This window comes from Mauremys reevesii, linkage group 10 (genome assembly GCF_016161935.1).
Source record: "Mauremys reevesii isolate NIE-2019 linkage group 10, ASM1616193v1, whole genome shotgun sequence".
Lineage (NCBI taxonomy): Eukaryota > Metazoa > Chordata > Testudines > Geoemydidae > Mauremys > Mauremys reevesii.
In genome coordinates, this window is record NC_052632.1 from 68,719,951 (window position 1) to 68,739,085 (window position 19,135).

General features: G+C 45.1%; 1 protein-coding gene across 3 annotated transcripts in view; it reads left to right on the top strand.

The window, feature by feature from the left end:
* The window catches only part of IQCK (IQ motif containing K), a 258,834-nt gene that overhangs the window by 111,691 nt on the left and 128,008 nt on the right, over positions 1-19,135 (top strand). The gene's annotated exons all lie outside the window — the stretch shown is intronic.

Genomic DNA, 19,135 nt, shown 5'->3' on the forward strand with positions numbered 1-19,135 from the left:
ATCTAGTACACAAATACACAGGCATGACCCAGGCAGAACGGTACGTGCCCATTCCCACACACAGAGTACCCATGTGCAAGGCATCACAGACACTTGACATACACAAATGCACAACACACACATGCAGGGTGATGGACACACAGGGACAACACACACACTGATACGCATGCACTTATTCACAGACACACATCATTGTGTGACAAACACAGGTACTTCATGCACACCTGCATGTCACACAGAATATACACATGTGCAGATGCTACACTGATGAGTGCAGTATAAATTCAGATAGAATAAATTAGCTATACATGAATAGTGTGCAAATATACACACACAAATGCACATCCCAGTGCATACTGTTACATATGCATAATGTACCCGTGTAGTCTAGACATACACACATCTGAAAATGTCTAATAATTAGAAGAGAGACTCTTGTACAGCACAGGCTGGCCACAAAATGCCTAGTGGCATAGAGTCTTCTCAAATGCAACTGCACAGCAGCCACCAGCTTTGAAGGCAACTAAACATTAAGGGCAGAAAAATGTTTAGAGACTGTTTTGTGTGGGTGATATTTACTAGTTTGCCCAGGGCAGCAAAAAACTCAAGAGCCAGGCCTGTATTCACTAGAGTCAGTCAAAAGAGATTTTAGAAAGTCTTCAGAATTTGCCTCCTACCTCTGGAACAGGCAGCCTAATCAGCTCTATTCTGCTGCTCTCCTTGGTTTACACTCTAACAGAGTTGTAATCCATCTGAAGGTGGATTTGGTTAGTAGTAGCACACTGCATGTTGATATGCGTGAGACAGAGCACCTACTTCACTAGTAAGCGAGACAGAGCACCTACTTCACTAGTAAGCATGCCCTCCAGAGAAACACAGACATCTTCAATGATAGTATGTTATTCCAGGAGAATATATTAAACAGAAACGATGTTCCCTTTTAAACTAGTTGAAATGTATGATTCAGTAAAGCCCCTATAAATGGCAACCACACTATATTGTGGGGGATGTTTGTTTGTTTGTTTATGGTTTCACTCCAACTGCTAGCAAGGAGCCACTCTCATGCAATTAGAAATCATCTTATCAGCATGGACTGATCAGTGCCCATCCTGGATGTGGGGAAGCACCCTCCCCACCTGTCTCTTCCCCCCCCCCCCCCAGCTTTTTCCACATAGATCTTTCTAAAGAAAAAGTTCTATTTTGAAATGTACTTTCTTCACTAACGGTACTACCTCAAACAATCCGGAATTAACCTTAACCTTTAGCCTCCGCATATGTGGGCTTGCTTGCATGTTGCTACTGTTGCCTTTAGGGTAGGTGAACTGCTTAGCTTGGCTGATACAGTATAAACACAGTTGTGTGGCTGGGGTGTGATTTCTTTTATTTAAATGACCTGAGAAAAGCCATCAGTCAAGTTTGTCACACCTCAGATGATTTGGTAGAGTGATGGAAGAGATGCTGCTGAACCTCCAAGTGGACTATTTGCACTGATTCTGGGAGGTACCAAGGGTCCTCAACTCCCACAGCACCTCATAGGATTGACCCTAGAACAGCGTGTGCTGCATGTGAACAGAGCTCTGAGAAGGAGCCTGGAACAAAGGGGTAGAAAATATAAATCCAAACAGGGGTTAGCCAAGATGGTAGTCCCAGTGAGGGTCTATGGGTCCAAAGTGATGGGTTTAATAGATTCAGGGTGCAGTCAGATCCTCATAAGGGAAAAGCTGGTTGAGGCCCATGGGACACCAACTGCTACCATTTTCCTTCAGTGTATACAGAGATGTGCACCTGTCCTCCATGAAGGTGACACAGCTTACAGCGGGGAACCACCCTGAGACTCTCTGTGTGGGGTTGGCGGCCTCCCTCGCTTACCCGGTGGTCTTGAGCTGTGACCGGAAGTACTTCGGTGAGGTCTTGCAGGTATGGGAGAGGGACCCGGTCAGGGGGAATGACCATACCTCTGAGGTGGGAAAAGAGGCTGGATCTGCAGAGCTGGCTGATGCAGGAGTATGAGAAAACCTGGGGAAGGAACTTCACAACCTGCAGAGAGTGTCCCTGAGGGACCAGCAAACTCAAAACCATTTGAATCCAGAATGGGTGACCCAAAACAGGGTTTTCATTGGGGAACAGAAAGAAAACTCCAGCTTGTGTTGGGCACACGAACAGCTGGCTACCATCAATGGGGAGGTAATCGACTGACAGTGAAACCAAAAAAAAGCCACATCTCAGGTTGAGAGAGGAACAACTCTACTGTTTGGTACATGACTACCAGACAACAAGTTCCGGGCCAACTTCTGGTACCCCATCCCTTTGGGAGGGAGCTACTTCAGCTTGTGCACTGGGTTCCATATTCTGGTCACCTATGGAGGGAGTAAACCCTTGAGAGAACCACCAGCAGATTCTATTGGCTAGACATCTACAAAGAGGTAAGTGTTTGCTGCATGTTCTGCCCCAAGTGTCCATTGGCAGGACCAAGAGCACTCCAAGGACCCCATTTATCTTGATGCCAGTAGTAGACACCCTCTTTGAGAGGATTGGCATGGATTTGAAAGGACTGCTAGAGAAGAGCACAAGTGGACACCAATGCACACTGATAATTGTGGATGATGTGACCCAGTACCCCAAGGCTATTCTGCTTCACATGACCAACGCAGTGACCATACCAACAGAACTCAGGTCTTTGTGAGGGTGGGGATCCCCAAAGAAATAATAATGGACATGGGTATAAACTAACTTCATGTCATGACTGATGAAGAATTTGTGCGAGCTACTGAAAATCACATCTCTGAGAACCTCTGTTTACCACACCCAAACTGATGGGCTAGTTGAATGCTTCAACAGTACCCTGAAGGGGATGCTGAGAAAATGTGTGGCTGAAGACCCTTGCTACTAGGACTGCTCATTACCACCCCTCCAATTTGCAGTGTGTGAGGTTACCCAGGCCTCAATGGCTTTCTTACCCTTCAAATTGTTATACGGGAGACAACCCTGGGGGATCCTGGAATCTGTTTGTAAAACCTGGGAGGAGCAAGAGCCCAGCGTAGTATGTCCTCCAGCTACAAGAGAAGCTGAAGACAGTAGGGGCCATCACAAAGGAAAACCTTTTATAGGCTTGCTCTCGATACTCTTGGGCCTTTAATAGGGGCACTCACCCATGTGAATTCCAGTCTGGTGACAGGGTACTGCTGTTGTTGCCCAGCTCAGAATCAACATTAATGGCTAAGTAGCAAGAGCCCTTTGAGGTGGTTTGCCAGGTAGGAGCAGTGGATTAGCAGATCTGAGAAGAAAGAGAGACAGATTTATTGCATAAACCTTCTGAAGACCTGGTGAGACCAGGAGAGCTTATTCATAAAGCCCTCCTCTTCCCCTTCTGCCCCCTCGATCCAAAACTTGGCCCCCAAGCTTCTTTATCCAGGATTCAGACATGATTCCCTTGGGGGAAGGGCTCCAGCCACCCCAGTGGGCTCAGATATTGCAGGTGGTCCAATCTTTCCCTTCTCTATTCTCATCATCATTTGGACAAACCCAGCTGATTTGTCACCTCATCACAATGCAGCCCGGCTGGAAAACCTGGGAGAGCTGTCCCCTGTGTATGAAGAGGTGGAACACTGTATATTGGGAGCTGCAGGTGAAGTTGTACCTTGGGGTGGTGGAAGAATCCCACAGTGGGTGGTGGAATCCAGTTGTCTTGGTGCACATGGTGAATGCAACAACCTGGATTTGCATCAACTTTAGAAAAGTGAATGCGATATCCACATTTGATACATATCCCATGCCATGAGTTGATGAGTTGTTGGAGAGATTGGAGGGCCACAACGTATATCTTGACTGTGGATCTGACCAATGGCTACTGGCATATCCTCCTAACAAAGAGATCTTGACAGAAAATGACGATTGCAACTCCTTTCGGCCTGTACCATTTCAGGACCATGCCATTTGGCCTTCACAGGACCACGGCTACCTTCCAACGTCTGAGGGACAGAAATGCTTTTGACGTGGGGCTAGGGCTGGTGACGAGAAGTTTTGGACATGGGGCTATGGGCAGGCTAAGATTTTGATTGAGAAGAACATCCAATATCAGCAGGAAACTATTTCTCCGAGAGAAGGCCTACGTGACTATAGAAGAAGAGGCCTTGGCGATGAAGTGGGCCATAGAAGTACTGCAGCATTACCTGCTGGGAACACCTTTCTTTTCATAACTGACCATGCACTTCTCACTGGCTAAAGTCTGTAAAAGACACCAACCCCTAGATTATGAGGCAGTATTTGGCCTTACAAACCTATGCTTTCCATGAGGTCCCCAGGCTGGAGAACAAACACCAGAATACAGATTTATTTTCCTGGGATGGGGTACTGCAAGACTTGGACTCAGAAATGCCAACACTAAACTTAAGAGGAGGGTATATGTGTTGGGGCAGACAAACCCCACACTGGAGAGATGAGATGCAGGAACAACTCAGGGCCTGGGAAGCCCCACCCCGGCAGGCCTGCTGGGCATGCTCTAGTTGGAGAGGGGCTTAAAAGGGATTCCCTTCAGAACAGCAGAGGTGGTGGGCAGAGAGAGACGAACCTGCATGCACTGCCATGGAGAGGTTATGCTAGGAGAGTATTCCTAGGAGGAAGACTGCTGCATGAAACTGGGGCTCTCCAGCCTGCAGAGGCCTGTGGGCCATGTTGCAAGGGAAAACCGCAAGCCACAGCATGTCCCAAGGAAGGACAGAGCAGTAGAAAGAGACACAGGGAAAGTGGCAACTGGACCACAGGTAGTAGATGTCTTCCGTAAGGCACACAAGTAGGGCTCTTGGGTCAGGGCCTGATGGAGTGGGAGGGTCCAGGTTCCCCTACCCCTTACTGCTACGTCGTGCTGCCATCACAGACTCTTAACACTAGGTGGGGACCTGCCCCTGTTCACACCGTATCTCTGGTAGGTGTACATTCAGTACTCTTTCTCAACACTGGGTAGGATGGAGAAATCACACGGACCTATATTATATGCATAGATAGACAAGTTGGACTTTACTGAAAAACAAACAAACAAAAACAGCCAAGCAATTAAATAAATGGATTATCCTTTGCTTTTGAGTTGTCTTACTCTTCCTGGTGACCTTCCCCACACACGTCCTCACTATCAGTTCATTTTTCTTTGCCTCCCTTCAGTACTTGGTCTCTGACAACTCCCCTTCTGAACCCCCTGCAAGCAGTGAACCTATATGATGTTATTTAGAAGCATATCTGTAATTTGTCTCTTCTGCAACACTGCCCTTAGCAAAATTCCATAGCAGTGAGAGTGTCATGTCGCAGCAGTGCTGGAGTGGAGACCATTGACCCATCAGCAAATGCCAGCTCTGTAGTGCCACAAAATGTCATACTAATTTCAAAAGTTCCTGTGTCTCCTTACCTGATGTACACACCTCACCCCACCCCACCTCACCCCATCCTCCTGGTTTTCTTTCCCAAAGCCCTGAGTGTGTCACTCTTACTCAGGGCCGGCTCCAGGCACCAGCATTCCAAGCTGGTGCTTGGGGCGGCAATCTGAATGGGGCGGCAGTCCCTGTTGTTTTGCCCCCAAGCAGTGTGCCGAATTGCCGCCGCGGACAGCGGGGAGGGGGGGACAGTCCGTATGCGGATATGCGGCGGCTTCAGCTAAACATAGAAGCTGCTGCCGAATTGCCATAGCCACGGAAACGCGCGTGCTGCCCTAAGGGCACACGGACTGCCCCCGCCGCCTGCGGCAGCAATTCGGCGCGCTGCTTGGGGCGGTGAAAACTGTAGAGCCGGCCCTGCTCTTACTGCAAGGACAGAAAGAAAAGCTTTCATACAATAGATCACAAATAGAATTTTACACTGGATTGTGGCTCCTGGAGAGTCCTTTACTCTTGCTATACTGATCATGTGGGTTTACTGGCTGTGTGGTGTTGTGTTTGCTCCAATTCTATTTAAACTAGTGGTTTTAAAGAGACCAATACAAAGCACATGAAAATAACTGTAATAATTATAGCCGCAGTGTTTAATGATTGTTACTGTTTGTTTTACGATACCACTTAGAGGCCCTAGCTGAATTTAGGGGGACAGTAAGAGACCACCCCCACCTGAAGATTCATTGATTCCAAGGCCAGAAAGGATCCCTGTGATCATCTAGTCTGACTTCCTGTATACCACAGGCCATACAATATCCCCCAAACAATTCCTGGTTGAGCTAGAGCATAACAAAAATCCAACCCATTTTAAAATTGCCAGTGGTGGAAATTCTACCTCAACTCTTGGTTTTACCAGGGGTTAACTACCCTCACTATTAAAAATGTCTTTTTTCCAGTCTGAATTTGTTTAGCTTCAGCTTCTGCCATTTTATCGTGTTACCTTTGTGCGCTAGACTGAAGAGCCTATTATCAAATATTTGTTTCCCATGTCTGTACTGTGACTGTGAGCTCTGTAGATCTTACAGTCTATACAGACAAGACACAAAGTGTTGGAGGAAGGGTGTATTATCATCCAGCCTCATTTTACAGCTGGGGAACTAAGGCCAAGAGAGTTCAGATGATTTATCCAAAGTGATGCAGGGAGTCCAGGCAAAACCAGGAGGGAACCCAGTTTTGCTGATGAGTTCCAATCTGGGGCATTGACCACCAGACCTCCCTTCATCAGGGATCTTTAAGAGAGATCCTGTTATCAGCTGTGCAAGTTTGCAGCTTATTTGCAGACTGATTACAAGGCTCTGATTTCACCTCATTGTTTCACAGCTGCTCCCACACCACGATGGTGACATATTATGAAAGGCTAGCTAGGCAGACAATAGTATTCCAAGAATTTTTACCAGGGGTTAACTACCCTCACTATTAAAAATGTCTTTTTTCCAGTCTGAATTTGTTTAGCTTCAGCTTCTGCCATTTTATCGTGTTACCTTTGTGCGCTAGACTGAAGAGCCTATTATCAAATATTTGTTTCCCATGTCTGTACTGTGACTGTGAGCTCTGTAGATCTTACAGTCTATACAGACAAGACACAAAGTGTTGGAGGAAGGGTGTATTATCATCCAGCCTCATTTTACAGCTGGGGAACTAAGGCCAAGAGAGTTCAGATGATTTATCCAAAGTGATGCAGGGAGTCCAGGCAAAACCAGGAGGGAACCCAGTTTTGCTGATGAGTTCCAATCTGGGGCATTGACCACCAGACCTCCCTTCATCAGGGATCTTTAAGAGAGATCCTGTTATCAGCTGTGCAAGTTTGCAGCTTATTTGCAGACTGATTACAAGGCTCTGATTTCACCTCATTGTTTCACAGCTGCTCCCACACCAGGATGGTGACATAGTATGAAAGGCTAGCTAGGCAGACAATAGTATTCCAAGAATTTCCGGTTATACAGAAATGGAATTGCCTCAAACAATAGAGTGCAGTGATGCTGTGCAGTTACTGACCCACAACTGCACTGTTACATTTCATTATGCAAATCCATGCAGCTTGATTGGTGGGGGAGGACTGATTTGCATAACAATTGCACTCAGTAACCCTACAGACTGGAAATCCCTGTGCTCTGATTGGCTGAGAGCCATTAGTACCCAAAGAGAAGACATGGATATGCATAGCAGCTGTAAGGATATTTCACAGTGTGTAGAATATGCACATTCCACTTCTCCTTGCAGTGAGAAAGGTAGAATCCAGTATCTCCACATTTCAAATACTCTCCCCACCTCCAGCTATTAAATAACTGAGTGGGATATTCTTTTTCAGGTGCAGCGGGAGGAAAGAAGCGTAGGAAAGAGAGAGTATTAAAAAAAATCACTATAAGGCAAAGGGAAGAAGGGAGTAGAGAAGTACAGGGATGGGGGGCAGCAGGGGAGGACTGGATTTGGGGGAGGGAGAGCCCATATCAGCAGAGGGGTTATAATTTGAGAATCCTCTTTAATTGTTTGGTAATCCCTGTATTTTGGGCTGATGAGCACCCCAGCCATCACCTTCTGTATTTTGTTAGCACGATATTGCTATTGTCTCATAAACAGGGAGCACTTTCTAGTAATCATCCCGGACCAATCATTTCAATTTAATCACCAATAAATGAGAGAAACGGAATGCAGCTGAGATTTACAGCACAGTCAGGATTATATTCATTCCTTTTCTCAGCATTCTTATTTACTGCCCATCAGCAAGGCACAAACACATCACATTACACTGCAGAGAACCACGGACAGATTAAGATTTAATGCAGTTGCTAGTGCTCAATTAATATACGGTTAAATTTCAGGTGCATGGATTCTGAATCAAGAAATTCTGTAGCACCAGGCACATGTGATTAAAACTCCCCACAGCTTTGTGCACTTTGAGATCTTTATTACACACTGGAAAGATATCTGGACTAGTTCAAATCAGTTGGTTTAATTCACTGTAACTCAATTCACTTCCATGGAGCTAGAATGTTTTACACCATCTGAGGATCAGATATCTCCAAAATGGGACCAAATTGAAATACAACGGTAGAGGCCTCTGATGTATGTAACCTGGCCTGATATCAGCAGATCTCAGGGTCAAGTGTGGACATATAGGCCTCAGCCGTGCACCACTGAATCCATGGGAGTTTTGCAAATGGTTTCGGTAGGACAGAGGCAGGCTCATAATGCTTATGCTCCACTTTCAGTGCAGTGGGAACTGCGAGACTTTTTACCTGCCAAGAATTGAGCTAAGGGTGCAGCAGTTCTAATTCAAGAGTTGTAGACACTGCTATCATCTAAAATTCTTACTTAGATTCCAGCACTCTGTGTCATTCTCTATCTGTTAAGGACATCAACAGATGTAACGGACCACTCACAGAAGTCTGAACTCAGGTTTAGCTAGGTCTGGATTGATTTTTCAAATATTTCTCTTAAAATGTGTTTGTTTATATATTTTAACTCCACATATAGCTTATGCTCATCGTCTGGGACCTTAAACAGATTTTCTTTTTATGCATCTAGAAACACATCAGTCCCATTTGAGCATAATATCTACATTTGTAATGTAGAGTAGAGTCCAGGAAATTATACCCAGGCATTATACCCTCTGCTGGCATTTCTGATGAACAATGTTGCCCCCGGGGTGTGAACTGAATATAAGTCTAGAAGCAAAATAGTCATCCTTTAAATCCAAACAGAATATTTTATGATTGCAGGGGACAAATCACTCTCTTCCAGCAAAGAGCCTGGTGTGTTTTCTATTGATTACAATGACACCTACTGGTCAAGGAGCAGCTAATCATCTCATTGTGAACCAAATCAAAGAGACTTTCATAAATTAAGCATCCATCTTTGCTTTTAAAAATAACAAAATCCTTATGCTACAGTTTTATCTCACTGTTCTATAAAAAGAGGGAAATGAAGAATCCAAAAATGTTCTGTACTTACAAACGCCATGGTGCCATGGCTTTAAAGCTAAGAAAACCAAGCTCTCTCTCACGATACTGCCCTTGGAGGCCCGAGATGAAATCCTGGCCTCACTGAGGTTAATGAGATTTTTGCCATTGATTTCAGTGGGGTCAGGTTTTCACTCTGGATTTTAAAGGAAGCATAACCAAAGCCTGGTCACAACAAAAGGACTATATGTTGTATCCTAGGTGGACTCACAGTGTGTCAGAGCATGCACTCAACTGGCAAAGGGCTGGAGCTTCAACCCGTGTTATCAGTATAGTCCCCCTGAAGTCAATGGGACTATGCCAGTTTACTCCAGCTGAAGATCTGGAGTATAGTTCTTACCTTTCCAAAGAAGGAAGAAGAAAAGCCTCTAAAAATGGTCTTTCAGTTTTCTTTTTCTTGCAATTTTCCTCATATTATGCATGTTGGTAGCTTTCAACATGCCATTTTCCACCACTCTCTGCGCCAGATCCTAACCTGGAATAAATTAGGATAGTCCCGTTGACTTCAGTGGAGCTATTCCATCCCTCCTCAGGGCCTGAGCGAAGGTGAACACCCACCTTTCCAAGCTTTGCATGATATTTTTCTCTGTTTCTCAAACACACAAATTGTTTTACTAAATGATTGAATAAGTAGTCCTGAATGGAAAATTGCACCATTACCATATATTTCAAGTGACAGCTACTCAGTATATTTCTCTTTGAAATCTATCTATTTTTCTTAAATGTAATTGAGATTTGTCATTGATATGCTTTATGCTGCACAATTACAGCTGGGGAAGGAAAGCCAGTGCCACAGAAAGATATTTTCATGACAACTGTCCTCAGTTCACTCCATGTTACACAAGGGTTTTTGCTGCCTGAAAGCACATCTAAAATTCCCTTCAAGCTTACTCTGGAGGTTGTACTGAAACCTTTGAAGAGTAAAGACTTTTTTTTTCCTGGAGATCTTTCAAGTGCCTCTTGGTTTACCTCTTTTAAAAAGCATATTTCACATACTTTAGAAATATTTTTAGGATCAGACTTATGGCCAAATTCTGACATTGGAATTGTGCAAAATTGGCCACGTTATTATTTTTCCATGGGGATTCATGCAGCATTTCCCCCCATTTATTCTTGCGTGATTTCACGTCTCTAAAATTTCTATTTTGGGGAAAATCTTGGGAGACTGGTTATTTTTCTCAATGAGTGTGACAAATCAGAAAGACCCGGTGTGTGTGTTTAAGAGGGTTGACAGCCAGATCCAAAGCCCACTGAAATCAGTGGAAAGGTTGATTTCAAAGAGATCGGGAGCAGAACTTTGGAGGAGAGATCCTCTGTTCTAGTAGATTTCCCCAGCCGTATAATGGGGATATTTACCTACCTCACAGAGGTGTTGTGAGGCCTAATGTGCTATTGCGAATTGCTAGAGCAATACAAAACAGTTCTTAGGCCACTCAGTGTCATAAGTGGGGCGAGAACTCCGGAGTTCCTGCCTCCCAGTCCTGTGCTCAATCAAGTGAACCAGGTTGCTTCATGAGAACATACATCTGTTGACATTTCCACAAACATCCAAACAATGGAAAATGCACCAGTCCCAATTTCATAAAAAATGCTCCATTTTCAGGGAAGCTTTGTGAATTCAAACCAGGACAATCCCATCTGCCCCTTTCTCTTCCACCGACCCACATTTCTCTACAGTTTGCTTGGCTCAGCCTGGGATCCTTTCTTAGGCAAAATTCTCATTGATTTTTGGAGTGTTGTCTCAGTGAGTCCTGTGTAAAGTCGGTAGGATTTTACCCTTAAGGGATTTGGGCATCTTTCAATGCACAATATTTATTTCCAGTCCATTGCATTCCTTAACAGCTGGATTCTCTCATCATAGGGAAAACTTTACTTTAAAAATAGCACTTATGTATATTGGTGCAAAGTAAATCTCTTGGTGAAACAGGATGTTGTGTTTTACAGGATAAATAAAGGAGCTGTAAAGATTCCTGCCCAGCAAATATATTCTAGGAACTTTATTTTTATGCTGCATGTCCTTTTTAATAGTCCACACTGTATTTTATTGAAGGCTGAGTCATAGATCGCTCTTACTGCTTTGGAGGGAAGGAAATGGAGCTTGGCCAAAAGTATGGTCATCTCAAATGAAACCAGCAAACGGTGACTTTGCTCAGGTTGTGAAAATGCAATAATGTGTCCTGGCAGAGGGGAGAATTGAAGGTCACAGAGAAATTCCACTTGCTGTGTTATGTTCTTGTCACCTGAAACTTACCTCTAGACTCAGCAGAGCTCATGCTGATAAGGTCATTGCTGGTAGGAAAGGTCATAGGCATTTCAGATCAGCCCTGGAGAAACATAGCCCCAGATCCTGCACTCTGCTCCACCCTCTGGCATGGAGCCCCCATTCAGTTAATGGAGCTCTGCTCCATCCATGTGTTTCATATTGTGGCATCAGGGCTACTATAATCATTTTGCCAGAGTAGCACAAACAGCCTCTTCTTGTTGATTTATTCAGAGCTGTCACATGTTTGAAGTTGGTTGGTCATTGGTGAATTGGGGCGAGGGGGAGAGAGTCTGGCTTTGTGTGGCATGTTAGCGACTACTCTGCAGTGGACTTGATGATAAAGCTTCTGCAGATGTCCTTAAGAGTGTGGGAGGAGGAGAGTTAAATGACCTTTTATTAATTCCACTGGCCTCTACTCTCTCAACTAGTACACAAGCAGCAGGCTGCCATGTTTGGGAGAATCTCTCTATGAGATATAGACATTCACACAAGTCCCTAGCAGTGTCCTGGGAATGTTCCCTGCATGTTCCTGACCAGGACTCTGAAGCAATCAGAGACGAAGCAAGAGTTTCCTTCCCAGGTTTTACCCTGAGCCCAGGGAACGTGGGACAGGACTTTGGGAGTTTAGCCCGTGCACAGCTGAGATAGTCAATAAAGCTGAGGAGTCTAAGACCCCAGCTGGTCTGTTCATCTGTGCAGAGCCTAGTGAGCGCAGGGAATGGGAAATGGTTTGTTCTTTCCTGAGCTTGGCTACCAGGAGCTGGTTTAGTCAGCCCATGGGCTTTGTGGTTGCTGAAGAGTAGCTGGGATGCAGGATTGCCCAGATCACACCCCCTCCCACCTCCAGAAGGCCCACCTGTGCCCCGGAACACTTCCCACAGTGTGGGTTGTGGCGGGAGATGTGCAGAGGCTCAGTGAACCTGGGGTATTCCAGGCTTTGTAGTCACTATGCTGTGAATTGGGTCCTCACTGCCTGGGCTTCAGGAGCACCCCATCCGCTGGGATGCACCACTTCTATTTGTGGGGTGGAGGTTCCAAGCCTAAAAGCGCAGGCTGCAGGAAATGAGAAGAACTGGAGACCAGCTGAGGGACATTCCTACTCCTCCAGCAGTCACTTGTGGAGCCGCTAGAGACGGCAATAAGGGTGAGTTTATTAATTTATTTGAAAATGAATTGTGAAAAAAAAACCCTGTAAAAAGCAGCTCCTCCCTATTGGCTGACTGTTGTTTGGAGATGGTATATGGTCAGCCCAGGAGTTTGGGGTGTGATAAGAATCACCCTGCCTGTTAACACCACAATTTAAAAGGTGGCCCTGGGAGCATCTGAGCACACAGTGCTCCATATCAAAATTGGGAGGAGACAAAATCTTTTAACTGGAGTGCCTGGCAGTGCTTTCAGGATCATCTAAGGATCCTTAATTTACTTTAATGACAAGCCTTTTGTTATCTTAATCACCCGGCCTCTGTTTATAAACCAACTCCCCACCCCAAAGGCTGTGCTCAGCTTCTGAACTCATCACATATCACACTCAAGCTGGTGCAGTTAAGAGCTCCGTCTGGGCCCAGGGTGACCTCCTGTATGAAACTCGGGAGGGGAGCTAGAGCCCTCCCCTACCACCCCAAATAGCGCCCCTGTCATTGGGGCCACCTTCAGTTAGACTTGTTGGCTTGAAAAGGTGCTACACGCACACGCCTAAAGGCCTCCAGGAGGCAGTTGCCCCACACACCCTCTAACAGCTCTGACAACGTGCACAGGTGTGTGTAGGATTGTGGTCAAAGACTCAGGGCCCGCACTGAGCTCTGTACAGACAGACCCTTTTGCTCCGCATATAACAAGCTGCAGAATCAGGGACTAAACTTCCTTTTGTTAATTAATTTTTTGCCTGTCTAAGAGATTTCGTAAAGTTTCCTTTACAGCATCAGAAGGGGAAAAATCGCTAGGTAACAGCATACAGTGACTTTTCATGATCATTTCAATTTTTTATATCTGGCTGGATAAAATGGTGCAGTAACAATGCAAATCCACTGTAAATATCTTGTTTATCTGCAGCGATGGCTGCTGTGTCTTGCTACAAGCTGTTCTGTTGACCTGCCATAGTTTTACTTTACCGGAAGCCTGGAAGGGGATAAACAAACAATGCTGTGGAAGATTTCAAAAATAACCCACTTTGGCTTTACAAAACAGCAGTTACGTAAAGCAATAGAATGCCTTAATCGAAGGGTATTGATTACAGAAGAAACCAAAGGGGAAGGCAAGGGGAACAATTAATATTAAATTTTGTTGCAGTTTGTTTTGTTTTGTTTGCTACTTTGGTGTTGTATTTTAAGGGGCACTCAGACATGAAAATGAGGCTAACTAGTAGCATTAGGGTCTGGCCATACTCACATTGCAGCCAATGGCAAAACTGGAATTGATGTCAACGGAGCAGGATTGGATCCGTAATGTCAGAAGGGTTTCAGGGAAAGAAACCAATCTTACCGTGAAGTCAACTGATTCTTTCCAGCTGGTGTTGTGGGTGATAACATCCAACAGTCAAGGATTCTTAAGAATGAATGCAGCGAGAGGCTACCCTGGGCCATGGGCTGTATTGTAGCGTTGATTCTTAAGCAGAATTGTCCATTCATTTCTATAGGATGATCTGATTAATCAACAGTCCCAAATGGCCCCAAGTCGTTATTAAACAGAATATATATATAAAAAAAAGTGTGTGTACACAAAACAGAAGAGCTATAACCACCTACCTGAATGTTTGGAATATAAGATCCACAATAAGGTGTAGTCAATAAGTGTGTACTTTAAAAAAAAAAAAAAAAAAGTTAATGGAAGTGTTTTGTTTCTTCCAAATTTTGGATTGAAGATGGTCCAGTGGCTAGTGTCTTAGCCTGTGACTCTGAAAACTCAGATTCAATTCTCTGCTCCTCCACAGACTTCTTTGAGCAAATCACTTAGTCTCTCTCTGCCTCAGTTCTCTGTCTGCAGATGGGGATTATAAAACTGCCCTACCTTGCATGAGGATAAATACATTAAAGACTGTGAGGTGTTGAGAGACTATGGTAATGCCTTGCATCCGAAGAAGTGGGTATTCACCCACGAAAGCTCATGCTGCAAAACGTCTGTTAGTCTATAAGGTGCCACAGGATTCTTTGTTGCTTTTACAGATCCAGACTAACACGGCTACCCCTCTGATACTATGGTAATGGTGGTCATATAAGTACCCTAGATAGATTAGCATTTTGCTCGACGAGTAATAAATCTGGATCTGTATTAAAGATACTGCCAATATTGGCATTGAAAGCACCACCCCAAATTTACTGAAAAGATAAGGAAGTCCTCCTGAGAAGAGAACCAGGGATGCTGGTTTAAAAGAAATAAGTACAAAGGGCCTGTTGATGTACTTCCTTGTAATTCAGATAAAAGTCTCTTGTCCAAGTAGGGACTCCAGGCTCTGGTTCAAAGCCTGTGTTCGTTTCACAAAGTAGACAAATTTTGCCTGTTGTACTGAATAACTCTCTGTGGATACTTGTTTTCAGGTATAGGAGTGACTTTTTTCAGTTTAGCTTAAATCCATTCCCAACTGACATAAGATAAACTGTGGGGAGGAGGGGGAGGGAGGGAGGTTTTATACTGGAATAAAAGTATGCACTTAGGGGAGGTGATACCACTTGAAATTTACACCTTTGCTTGTATAAAAAAACCTTTTCTGGTATAGACAAAGCCTAAATGATTATAATACAGGAATAACCGTTCATTCTTACTGGTGTAGGATCTTCTGTCTGAGAGTGTCCAAGTTTATAAACATGATTGAATTAAGCCTTACGACACATCTGTGAGATAAGGGGTGGTCTCTCCATTTTTTCCAATGGGTAATGTGAGACACTGGCCATGGCCACCTTAGGGGAAAAAGGTGTATTTTTAACAAGGATAAGCTGGTTGTGGTAAACTCTTGTGGGGAAGCCTAAGGTTTATCTCAACCAGGTAACACCTGTAAAACTACAGCTTGCCTTGTCTCCATTAGATTTTTAACATGGGTTAACTAACACACAACGGAAACACACCTTTTTTTCTAGCGAAGACAAGGATGTGGTGAGTTTAACTGATTTGTCGAAGGCTGCACAGCAAATCTGTGGCACAGCCAAGGTCAGAACCTGCGAGCCTGAGCCTTGTCTCATTTGTCCGTCGCCAGTAGAAAGCCTGCTGCTGAAGAGCTGTGATGCTGAGCGAGGCTGCCTATGCATGTGAATGTTTATGTGATTCAGGGCTCCTTGGTACAGATAAACCACACTGCATAACTGTTCTAAGGCTGACAGCAGATAGAGTGGGCTTTTTGGGAGGGCAGTAGGGACACCTGTGATAAAGGATGTACAAAAGTTGGGTGATCTATTGGATCGGTGTGGCTATGTTTACAGTGCACCCCACTGGTGGGAGAGTGTAGCGTATGTGTTGCTGCCCACTGCAGCGAAAGCAGGCTGTGTCCACACTGCGATGGGTAGCTACACGTGGCAGTGAAAGGCTCGGGTATGGGCGGAAGCAGTGGAGAGCTGCCAGAGCCTTTTCCCACTGCCTCTCCCCTGCGAGAGCCTTTCCCTGCTGCTGAAGTGGGAAAGTCTCCAGCAGTGGGAGGCAACGGGACACTACACAGCTAAAAATAGCAGTGTAGATGGAGGAGGTCCTGCTTGGATATGTAGCGAGCCATGTAGGGTACGTACCCCAAGGAATCTGGCATGTCTTTACTTGCCTAAGCCATGACTCATCGCCTACACTGCTGTTTATACCTGTGCTAAGAGGGCAGACACTTGTGAATGAATGTTAGTTAGCATGAGTTAGGTTAACTGTGACCCTGGTGACGAGGAAGCAAGATAATGTAAGACAGAGTGAATTGTGTGAAAGTTATTACCGACCTTGCAATGCAGGGACCCACAGACAACTACTACGGATCATTCCCTTTCAACCATGGCGCCACATGAGAGAGAGACCTTTTGAAATCTCTCTTGGGAGTATCGGAGGAGGAGGACTTTCTCCTCTGTCTCTGTCTCACGATGCAAAGTGGTATTGGGGAGAGGCCCCAATAAGGTAGTTTGCACCGGTGCTGAGGGGTTTTACGCCTCAAGAGGGGTTGTCATACTCTCATGGTATTGGTCGGACCGTTGAAAAAGGGTTAAAAAAAAAAAAAAAAAAGAAAAAAGGCCTGGTTTATTTCCTCTGACAAAAAATTGACCAGATCCCTGTGGGCTGGGTTTTTTTCATCTGGCCAATAGTAGTAGCGCTGGAGTTGCTGAGTTTACATATTTCCACCCTTAGTTCTATATGACCCAGAAGTTACTGAGAAATGGCCCACTGCCCTTACAGACGTCAGGGTACCATCTGTGGGGAGGATGCCTGTGGACTGTAATTGTTTTACGACATCATCTGGGGGGGAGGCCACCACCTGGTATACTGATTTCTAGACACACACCCCTGGAATGATTTGGCCGTTAGAACCACCACAGCTCAGTGTATCTATAAACTGAAGCTCGGGGAAGTGTCACTGTTATGACATATTTTGTTGAGAGAGTGGAGGTCAAAGGAAACTACCTGACGGACACACCCACTTTCAAGCTAATGATAGCTGTGTGTGCGTTAATGACACCTTTTTAAGATATACATATTGATCTTACCACTGCTGCAAGGCAATCCTATCATTCCTTGCCTGCAGAGAGAGAATGTACATGTAGTCTTGTTTCAAAATTTGCTTTCATTGTTACCAAGTTGAAGAAAATCTCTGAATTGCAAGGGCAAATTCCCTGTTTTAGAAGCAAGATAATGTAAGACAGAGTGAATTGTGTGAAGTTATACGACCTTGACACTGCATGTACCCTACACACAGCCATAAGGAGTGTGTATTGTAGAGTACCCTGTGAGGCAGTAGTGAGCTGATGGCGTTGGGGATGCTGTGCTACTGGAGGGCTCTTTTCTGATGAAATGTTGAACCCAGGATCACAACGCTTGATATTTTTCACAAAAGGGGGTGTTAACTTTGTTGTCCTGGCCGCCTTTGAACTCCATTAATTGCATTCTGACTGTCTACGTTCCCTCAGCAGTTACAATTGGATACAAAGGGCCAGATTCTCCTCATGATTATGCTGGAGTAAATCCAGAGTAACCCCATTGACGTCAGTGAGTTATTTCTGGTTTACCCAGTGGTGACTGGGAACAGATGCTACCTCAGCATATTTTGACACTTCTTGCTATAAACAATTGTATTGTGCTGCTGTGTGCTGTTAAACCGCTGTTGTGTTCCACCCTAGCAATGACTGCATTTCAGTGGGGAGTGAAGTGATCCATGCAACACTCTTACCTCACAGTAGTGTATGAGAGGCTTAATTATTTAATACCTGCAAAAGGCATTGAGGTCTTCAGATTAGAAATGAATTAAAAAAAATAGATATCAAGAATTCCTTACTGTTCATTTTTGTAGGAAAATTTTGATTTTTGCCAAAATTTGAGTTTGTGTTGAGGAAATTTAAATGAAATATTTTATGTTGGTTCTACCCAAATCAAAACACTTCAGTTTGTTGAACCAAATTGAAACATTTTTTGGGAACAGTTTGAGCTAATCTGTGCCCATCTGAGCTGCCACAGTGTCTTGTGGGAATTGTAGTTCAAGTGCTTCATTCCCCATTCTGTTGTATGGGCTGGCTTCAGCTGCCTGGCTGGACTGTCTCTCCCATGATGCACTTCAGTCTCACCATTGGTTGAACTGCTATGGTGCATCAGGGCACTGAGGTCGCTCTAACTCAGCTGTTCTCAAGCTTCATTGCCTCGCGACCTCCTTCGAACAACAAAAATTACTACACAACGCCAGGAGGGGGGACCGAAACCTGAGCCCACCCGAGCCATGTGCCGCAGGTGAATGGGCCAAAGCCCGAGCCCTGCCACCCCAGGCAGGGGGTCAAAGTGGAAGAGAAGACTGAGAGGGGACATAACAGTTTTCAAGTACATAAAAGGTTGTTGTGTAATTTCAAGTACATGTAATTGTTTTTCTTAACCTCCTGAGGATAGGACAAGAAGCAATGGACTTAAATTGCAGTAAGGACGGTTTAGGTTGGACATTAGGAAAAACTTGCTAACTGTCAGAGTCATATATTCAAAATCAGGGCTCTGCTCCACCAATATTTGGAGCTAGGTTTTGCTTTTTAAATCCCAGCTGCTGGGGGCCTGGGCTGCCTGCAACCGTGGGGGCCCCCAGATCCTGCTCAGAGCTCTTGAATCCCAGCCCCCCCTGCCTGGCTGGTGCCCGCCCCCCCCCCCCCCCCCCCTATCTACCAGTTGTCCCTGTCCCCCTCCCGAGAGCCTCCCTTCTCCTTGTCCCCAACTGCCCCCCTCTGACCCCCCCAGGACCCCCCCCCCCCCTGTCCCCCCCTGAAACCCCCCTCTCTCCCATGCCTATCCAATGCCTGCCTGTCCCCCCCTCCCCTCCGACCCATGTCAGAGTGGTTAAGCACTAGAATAAATTGCCTAGG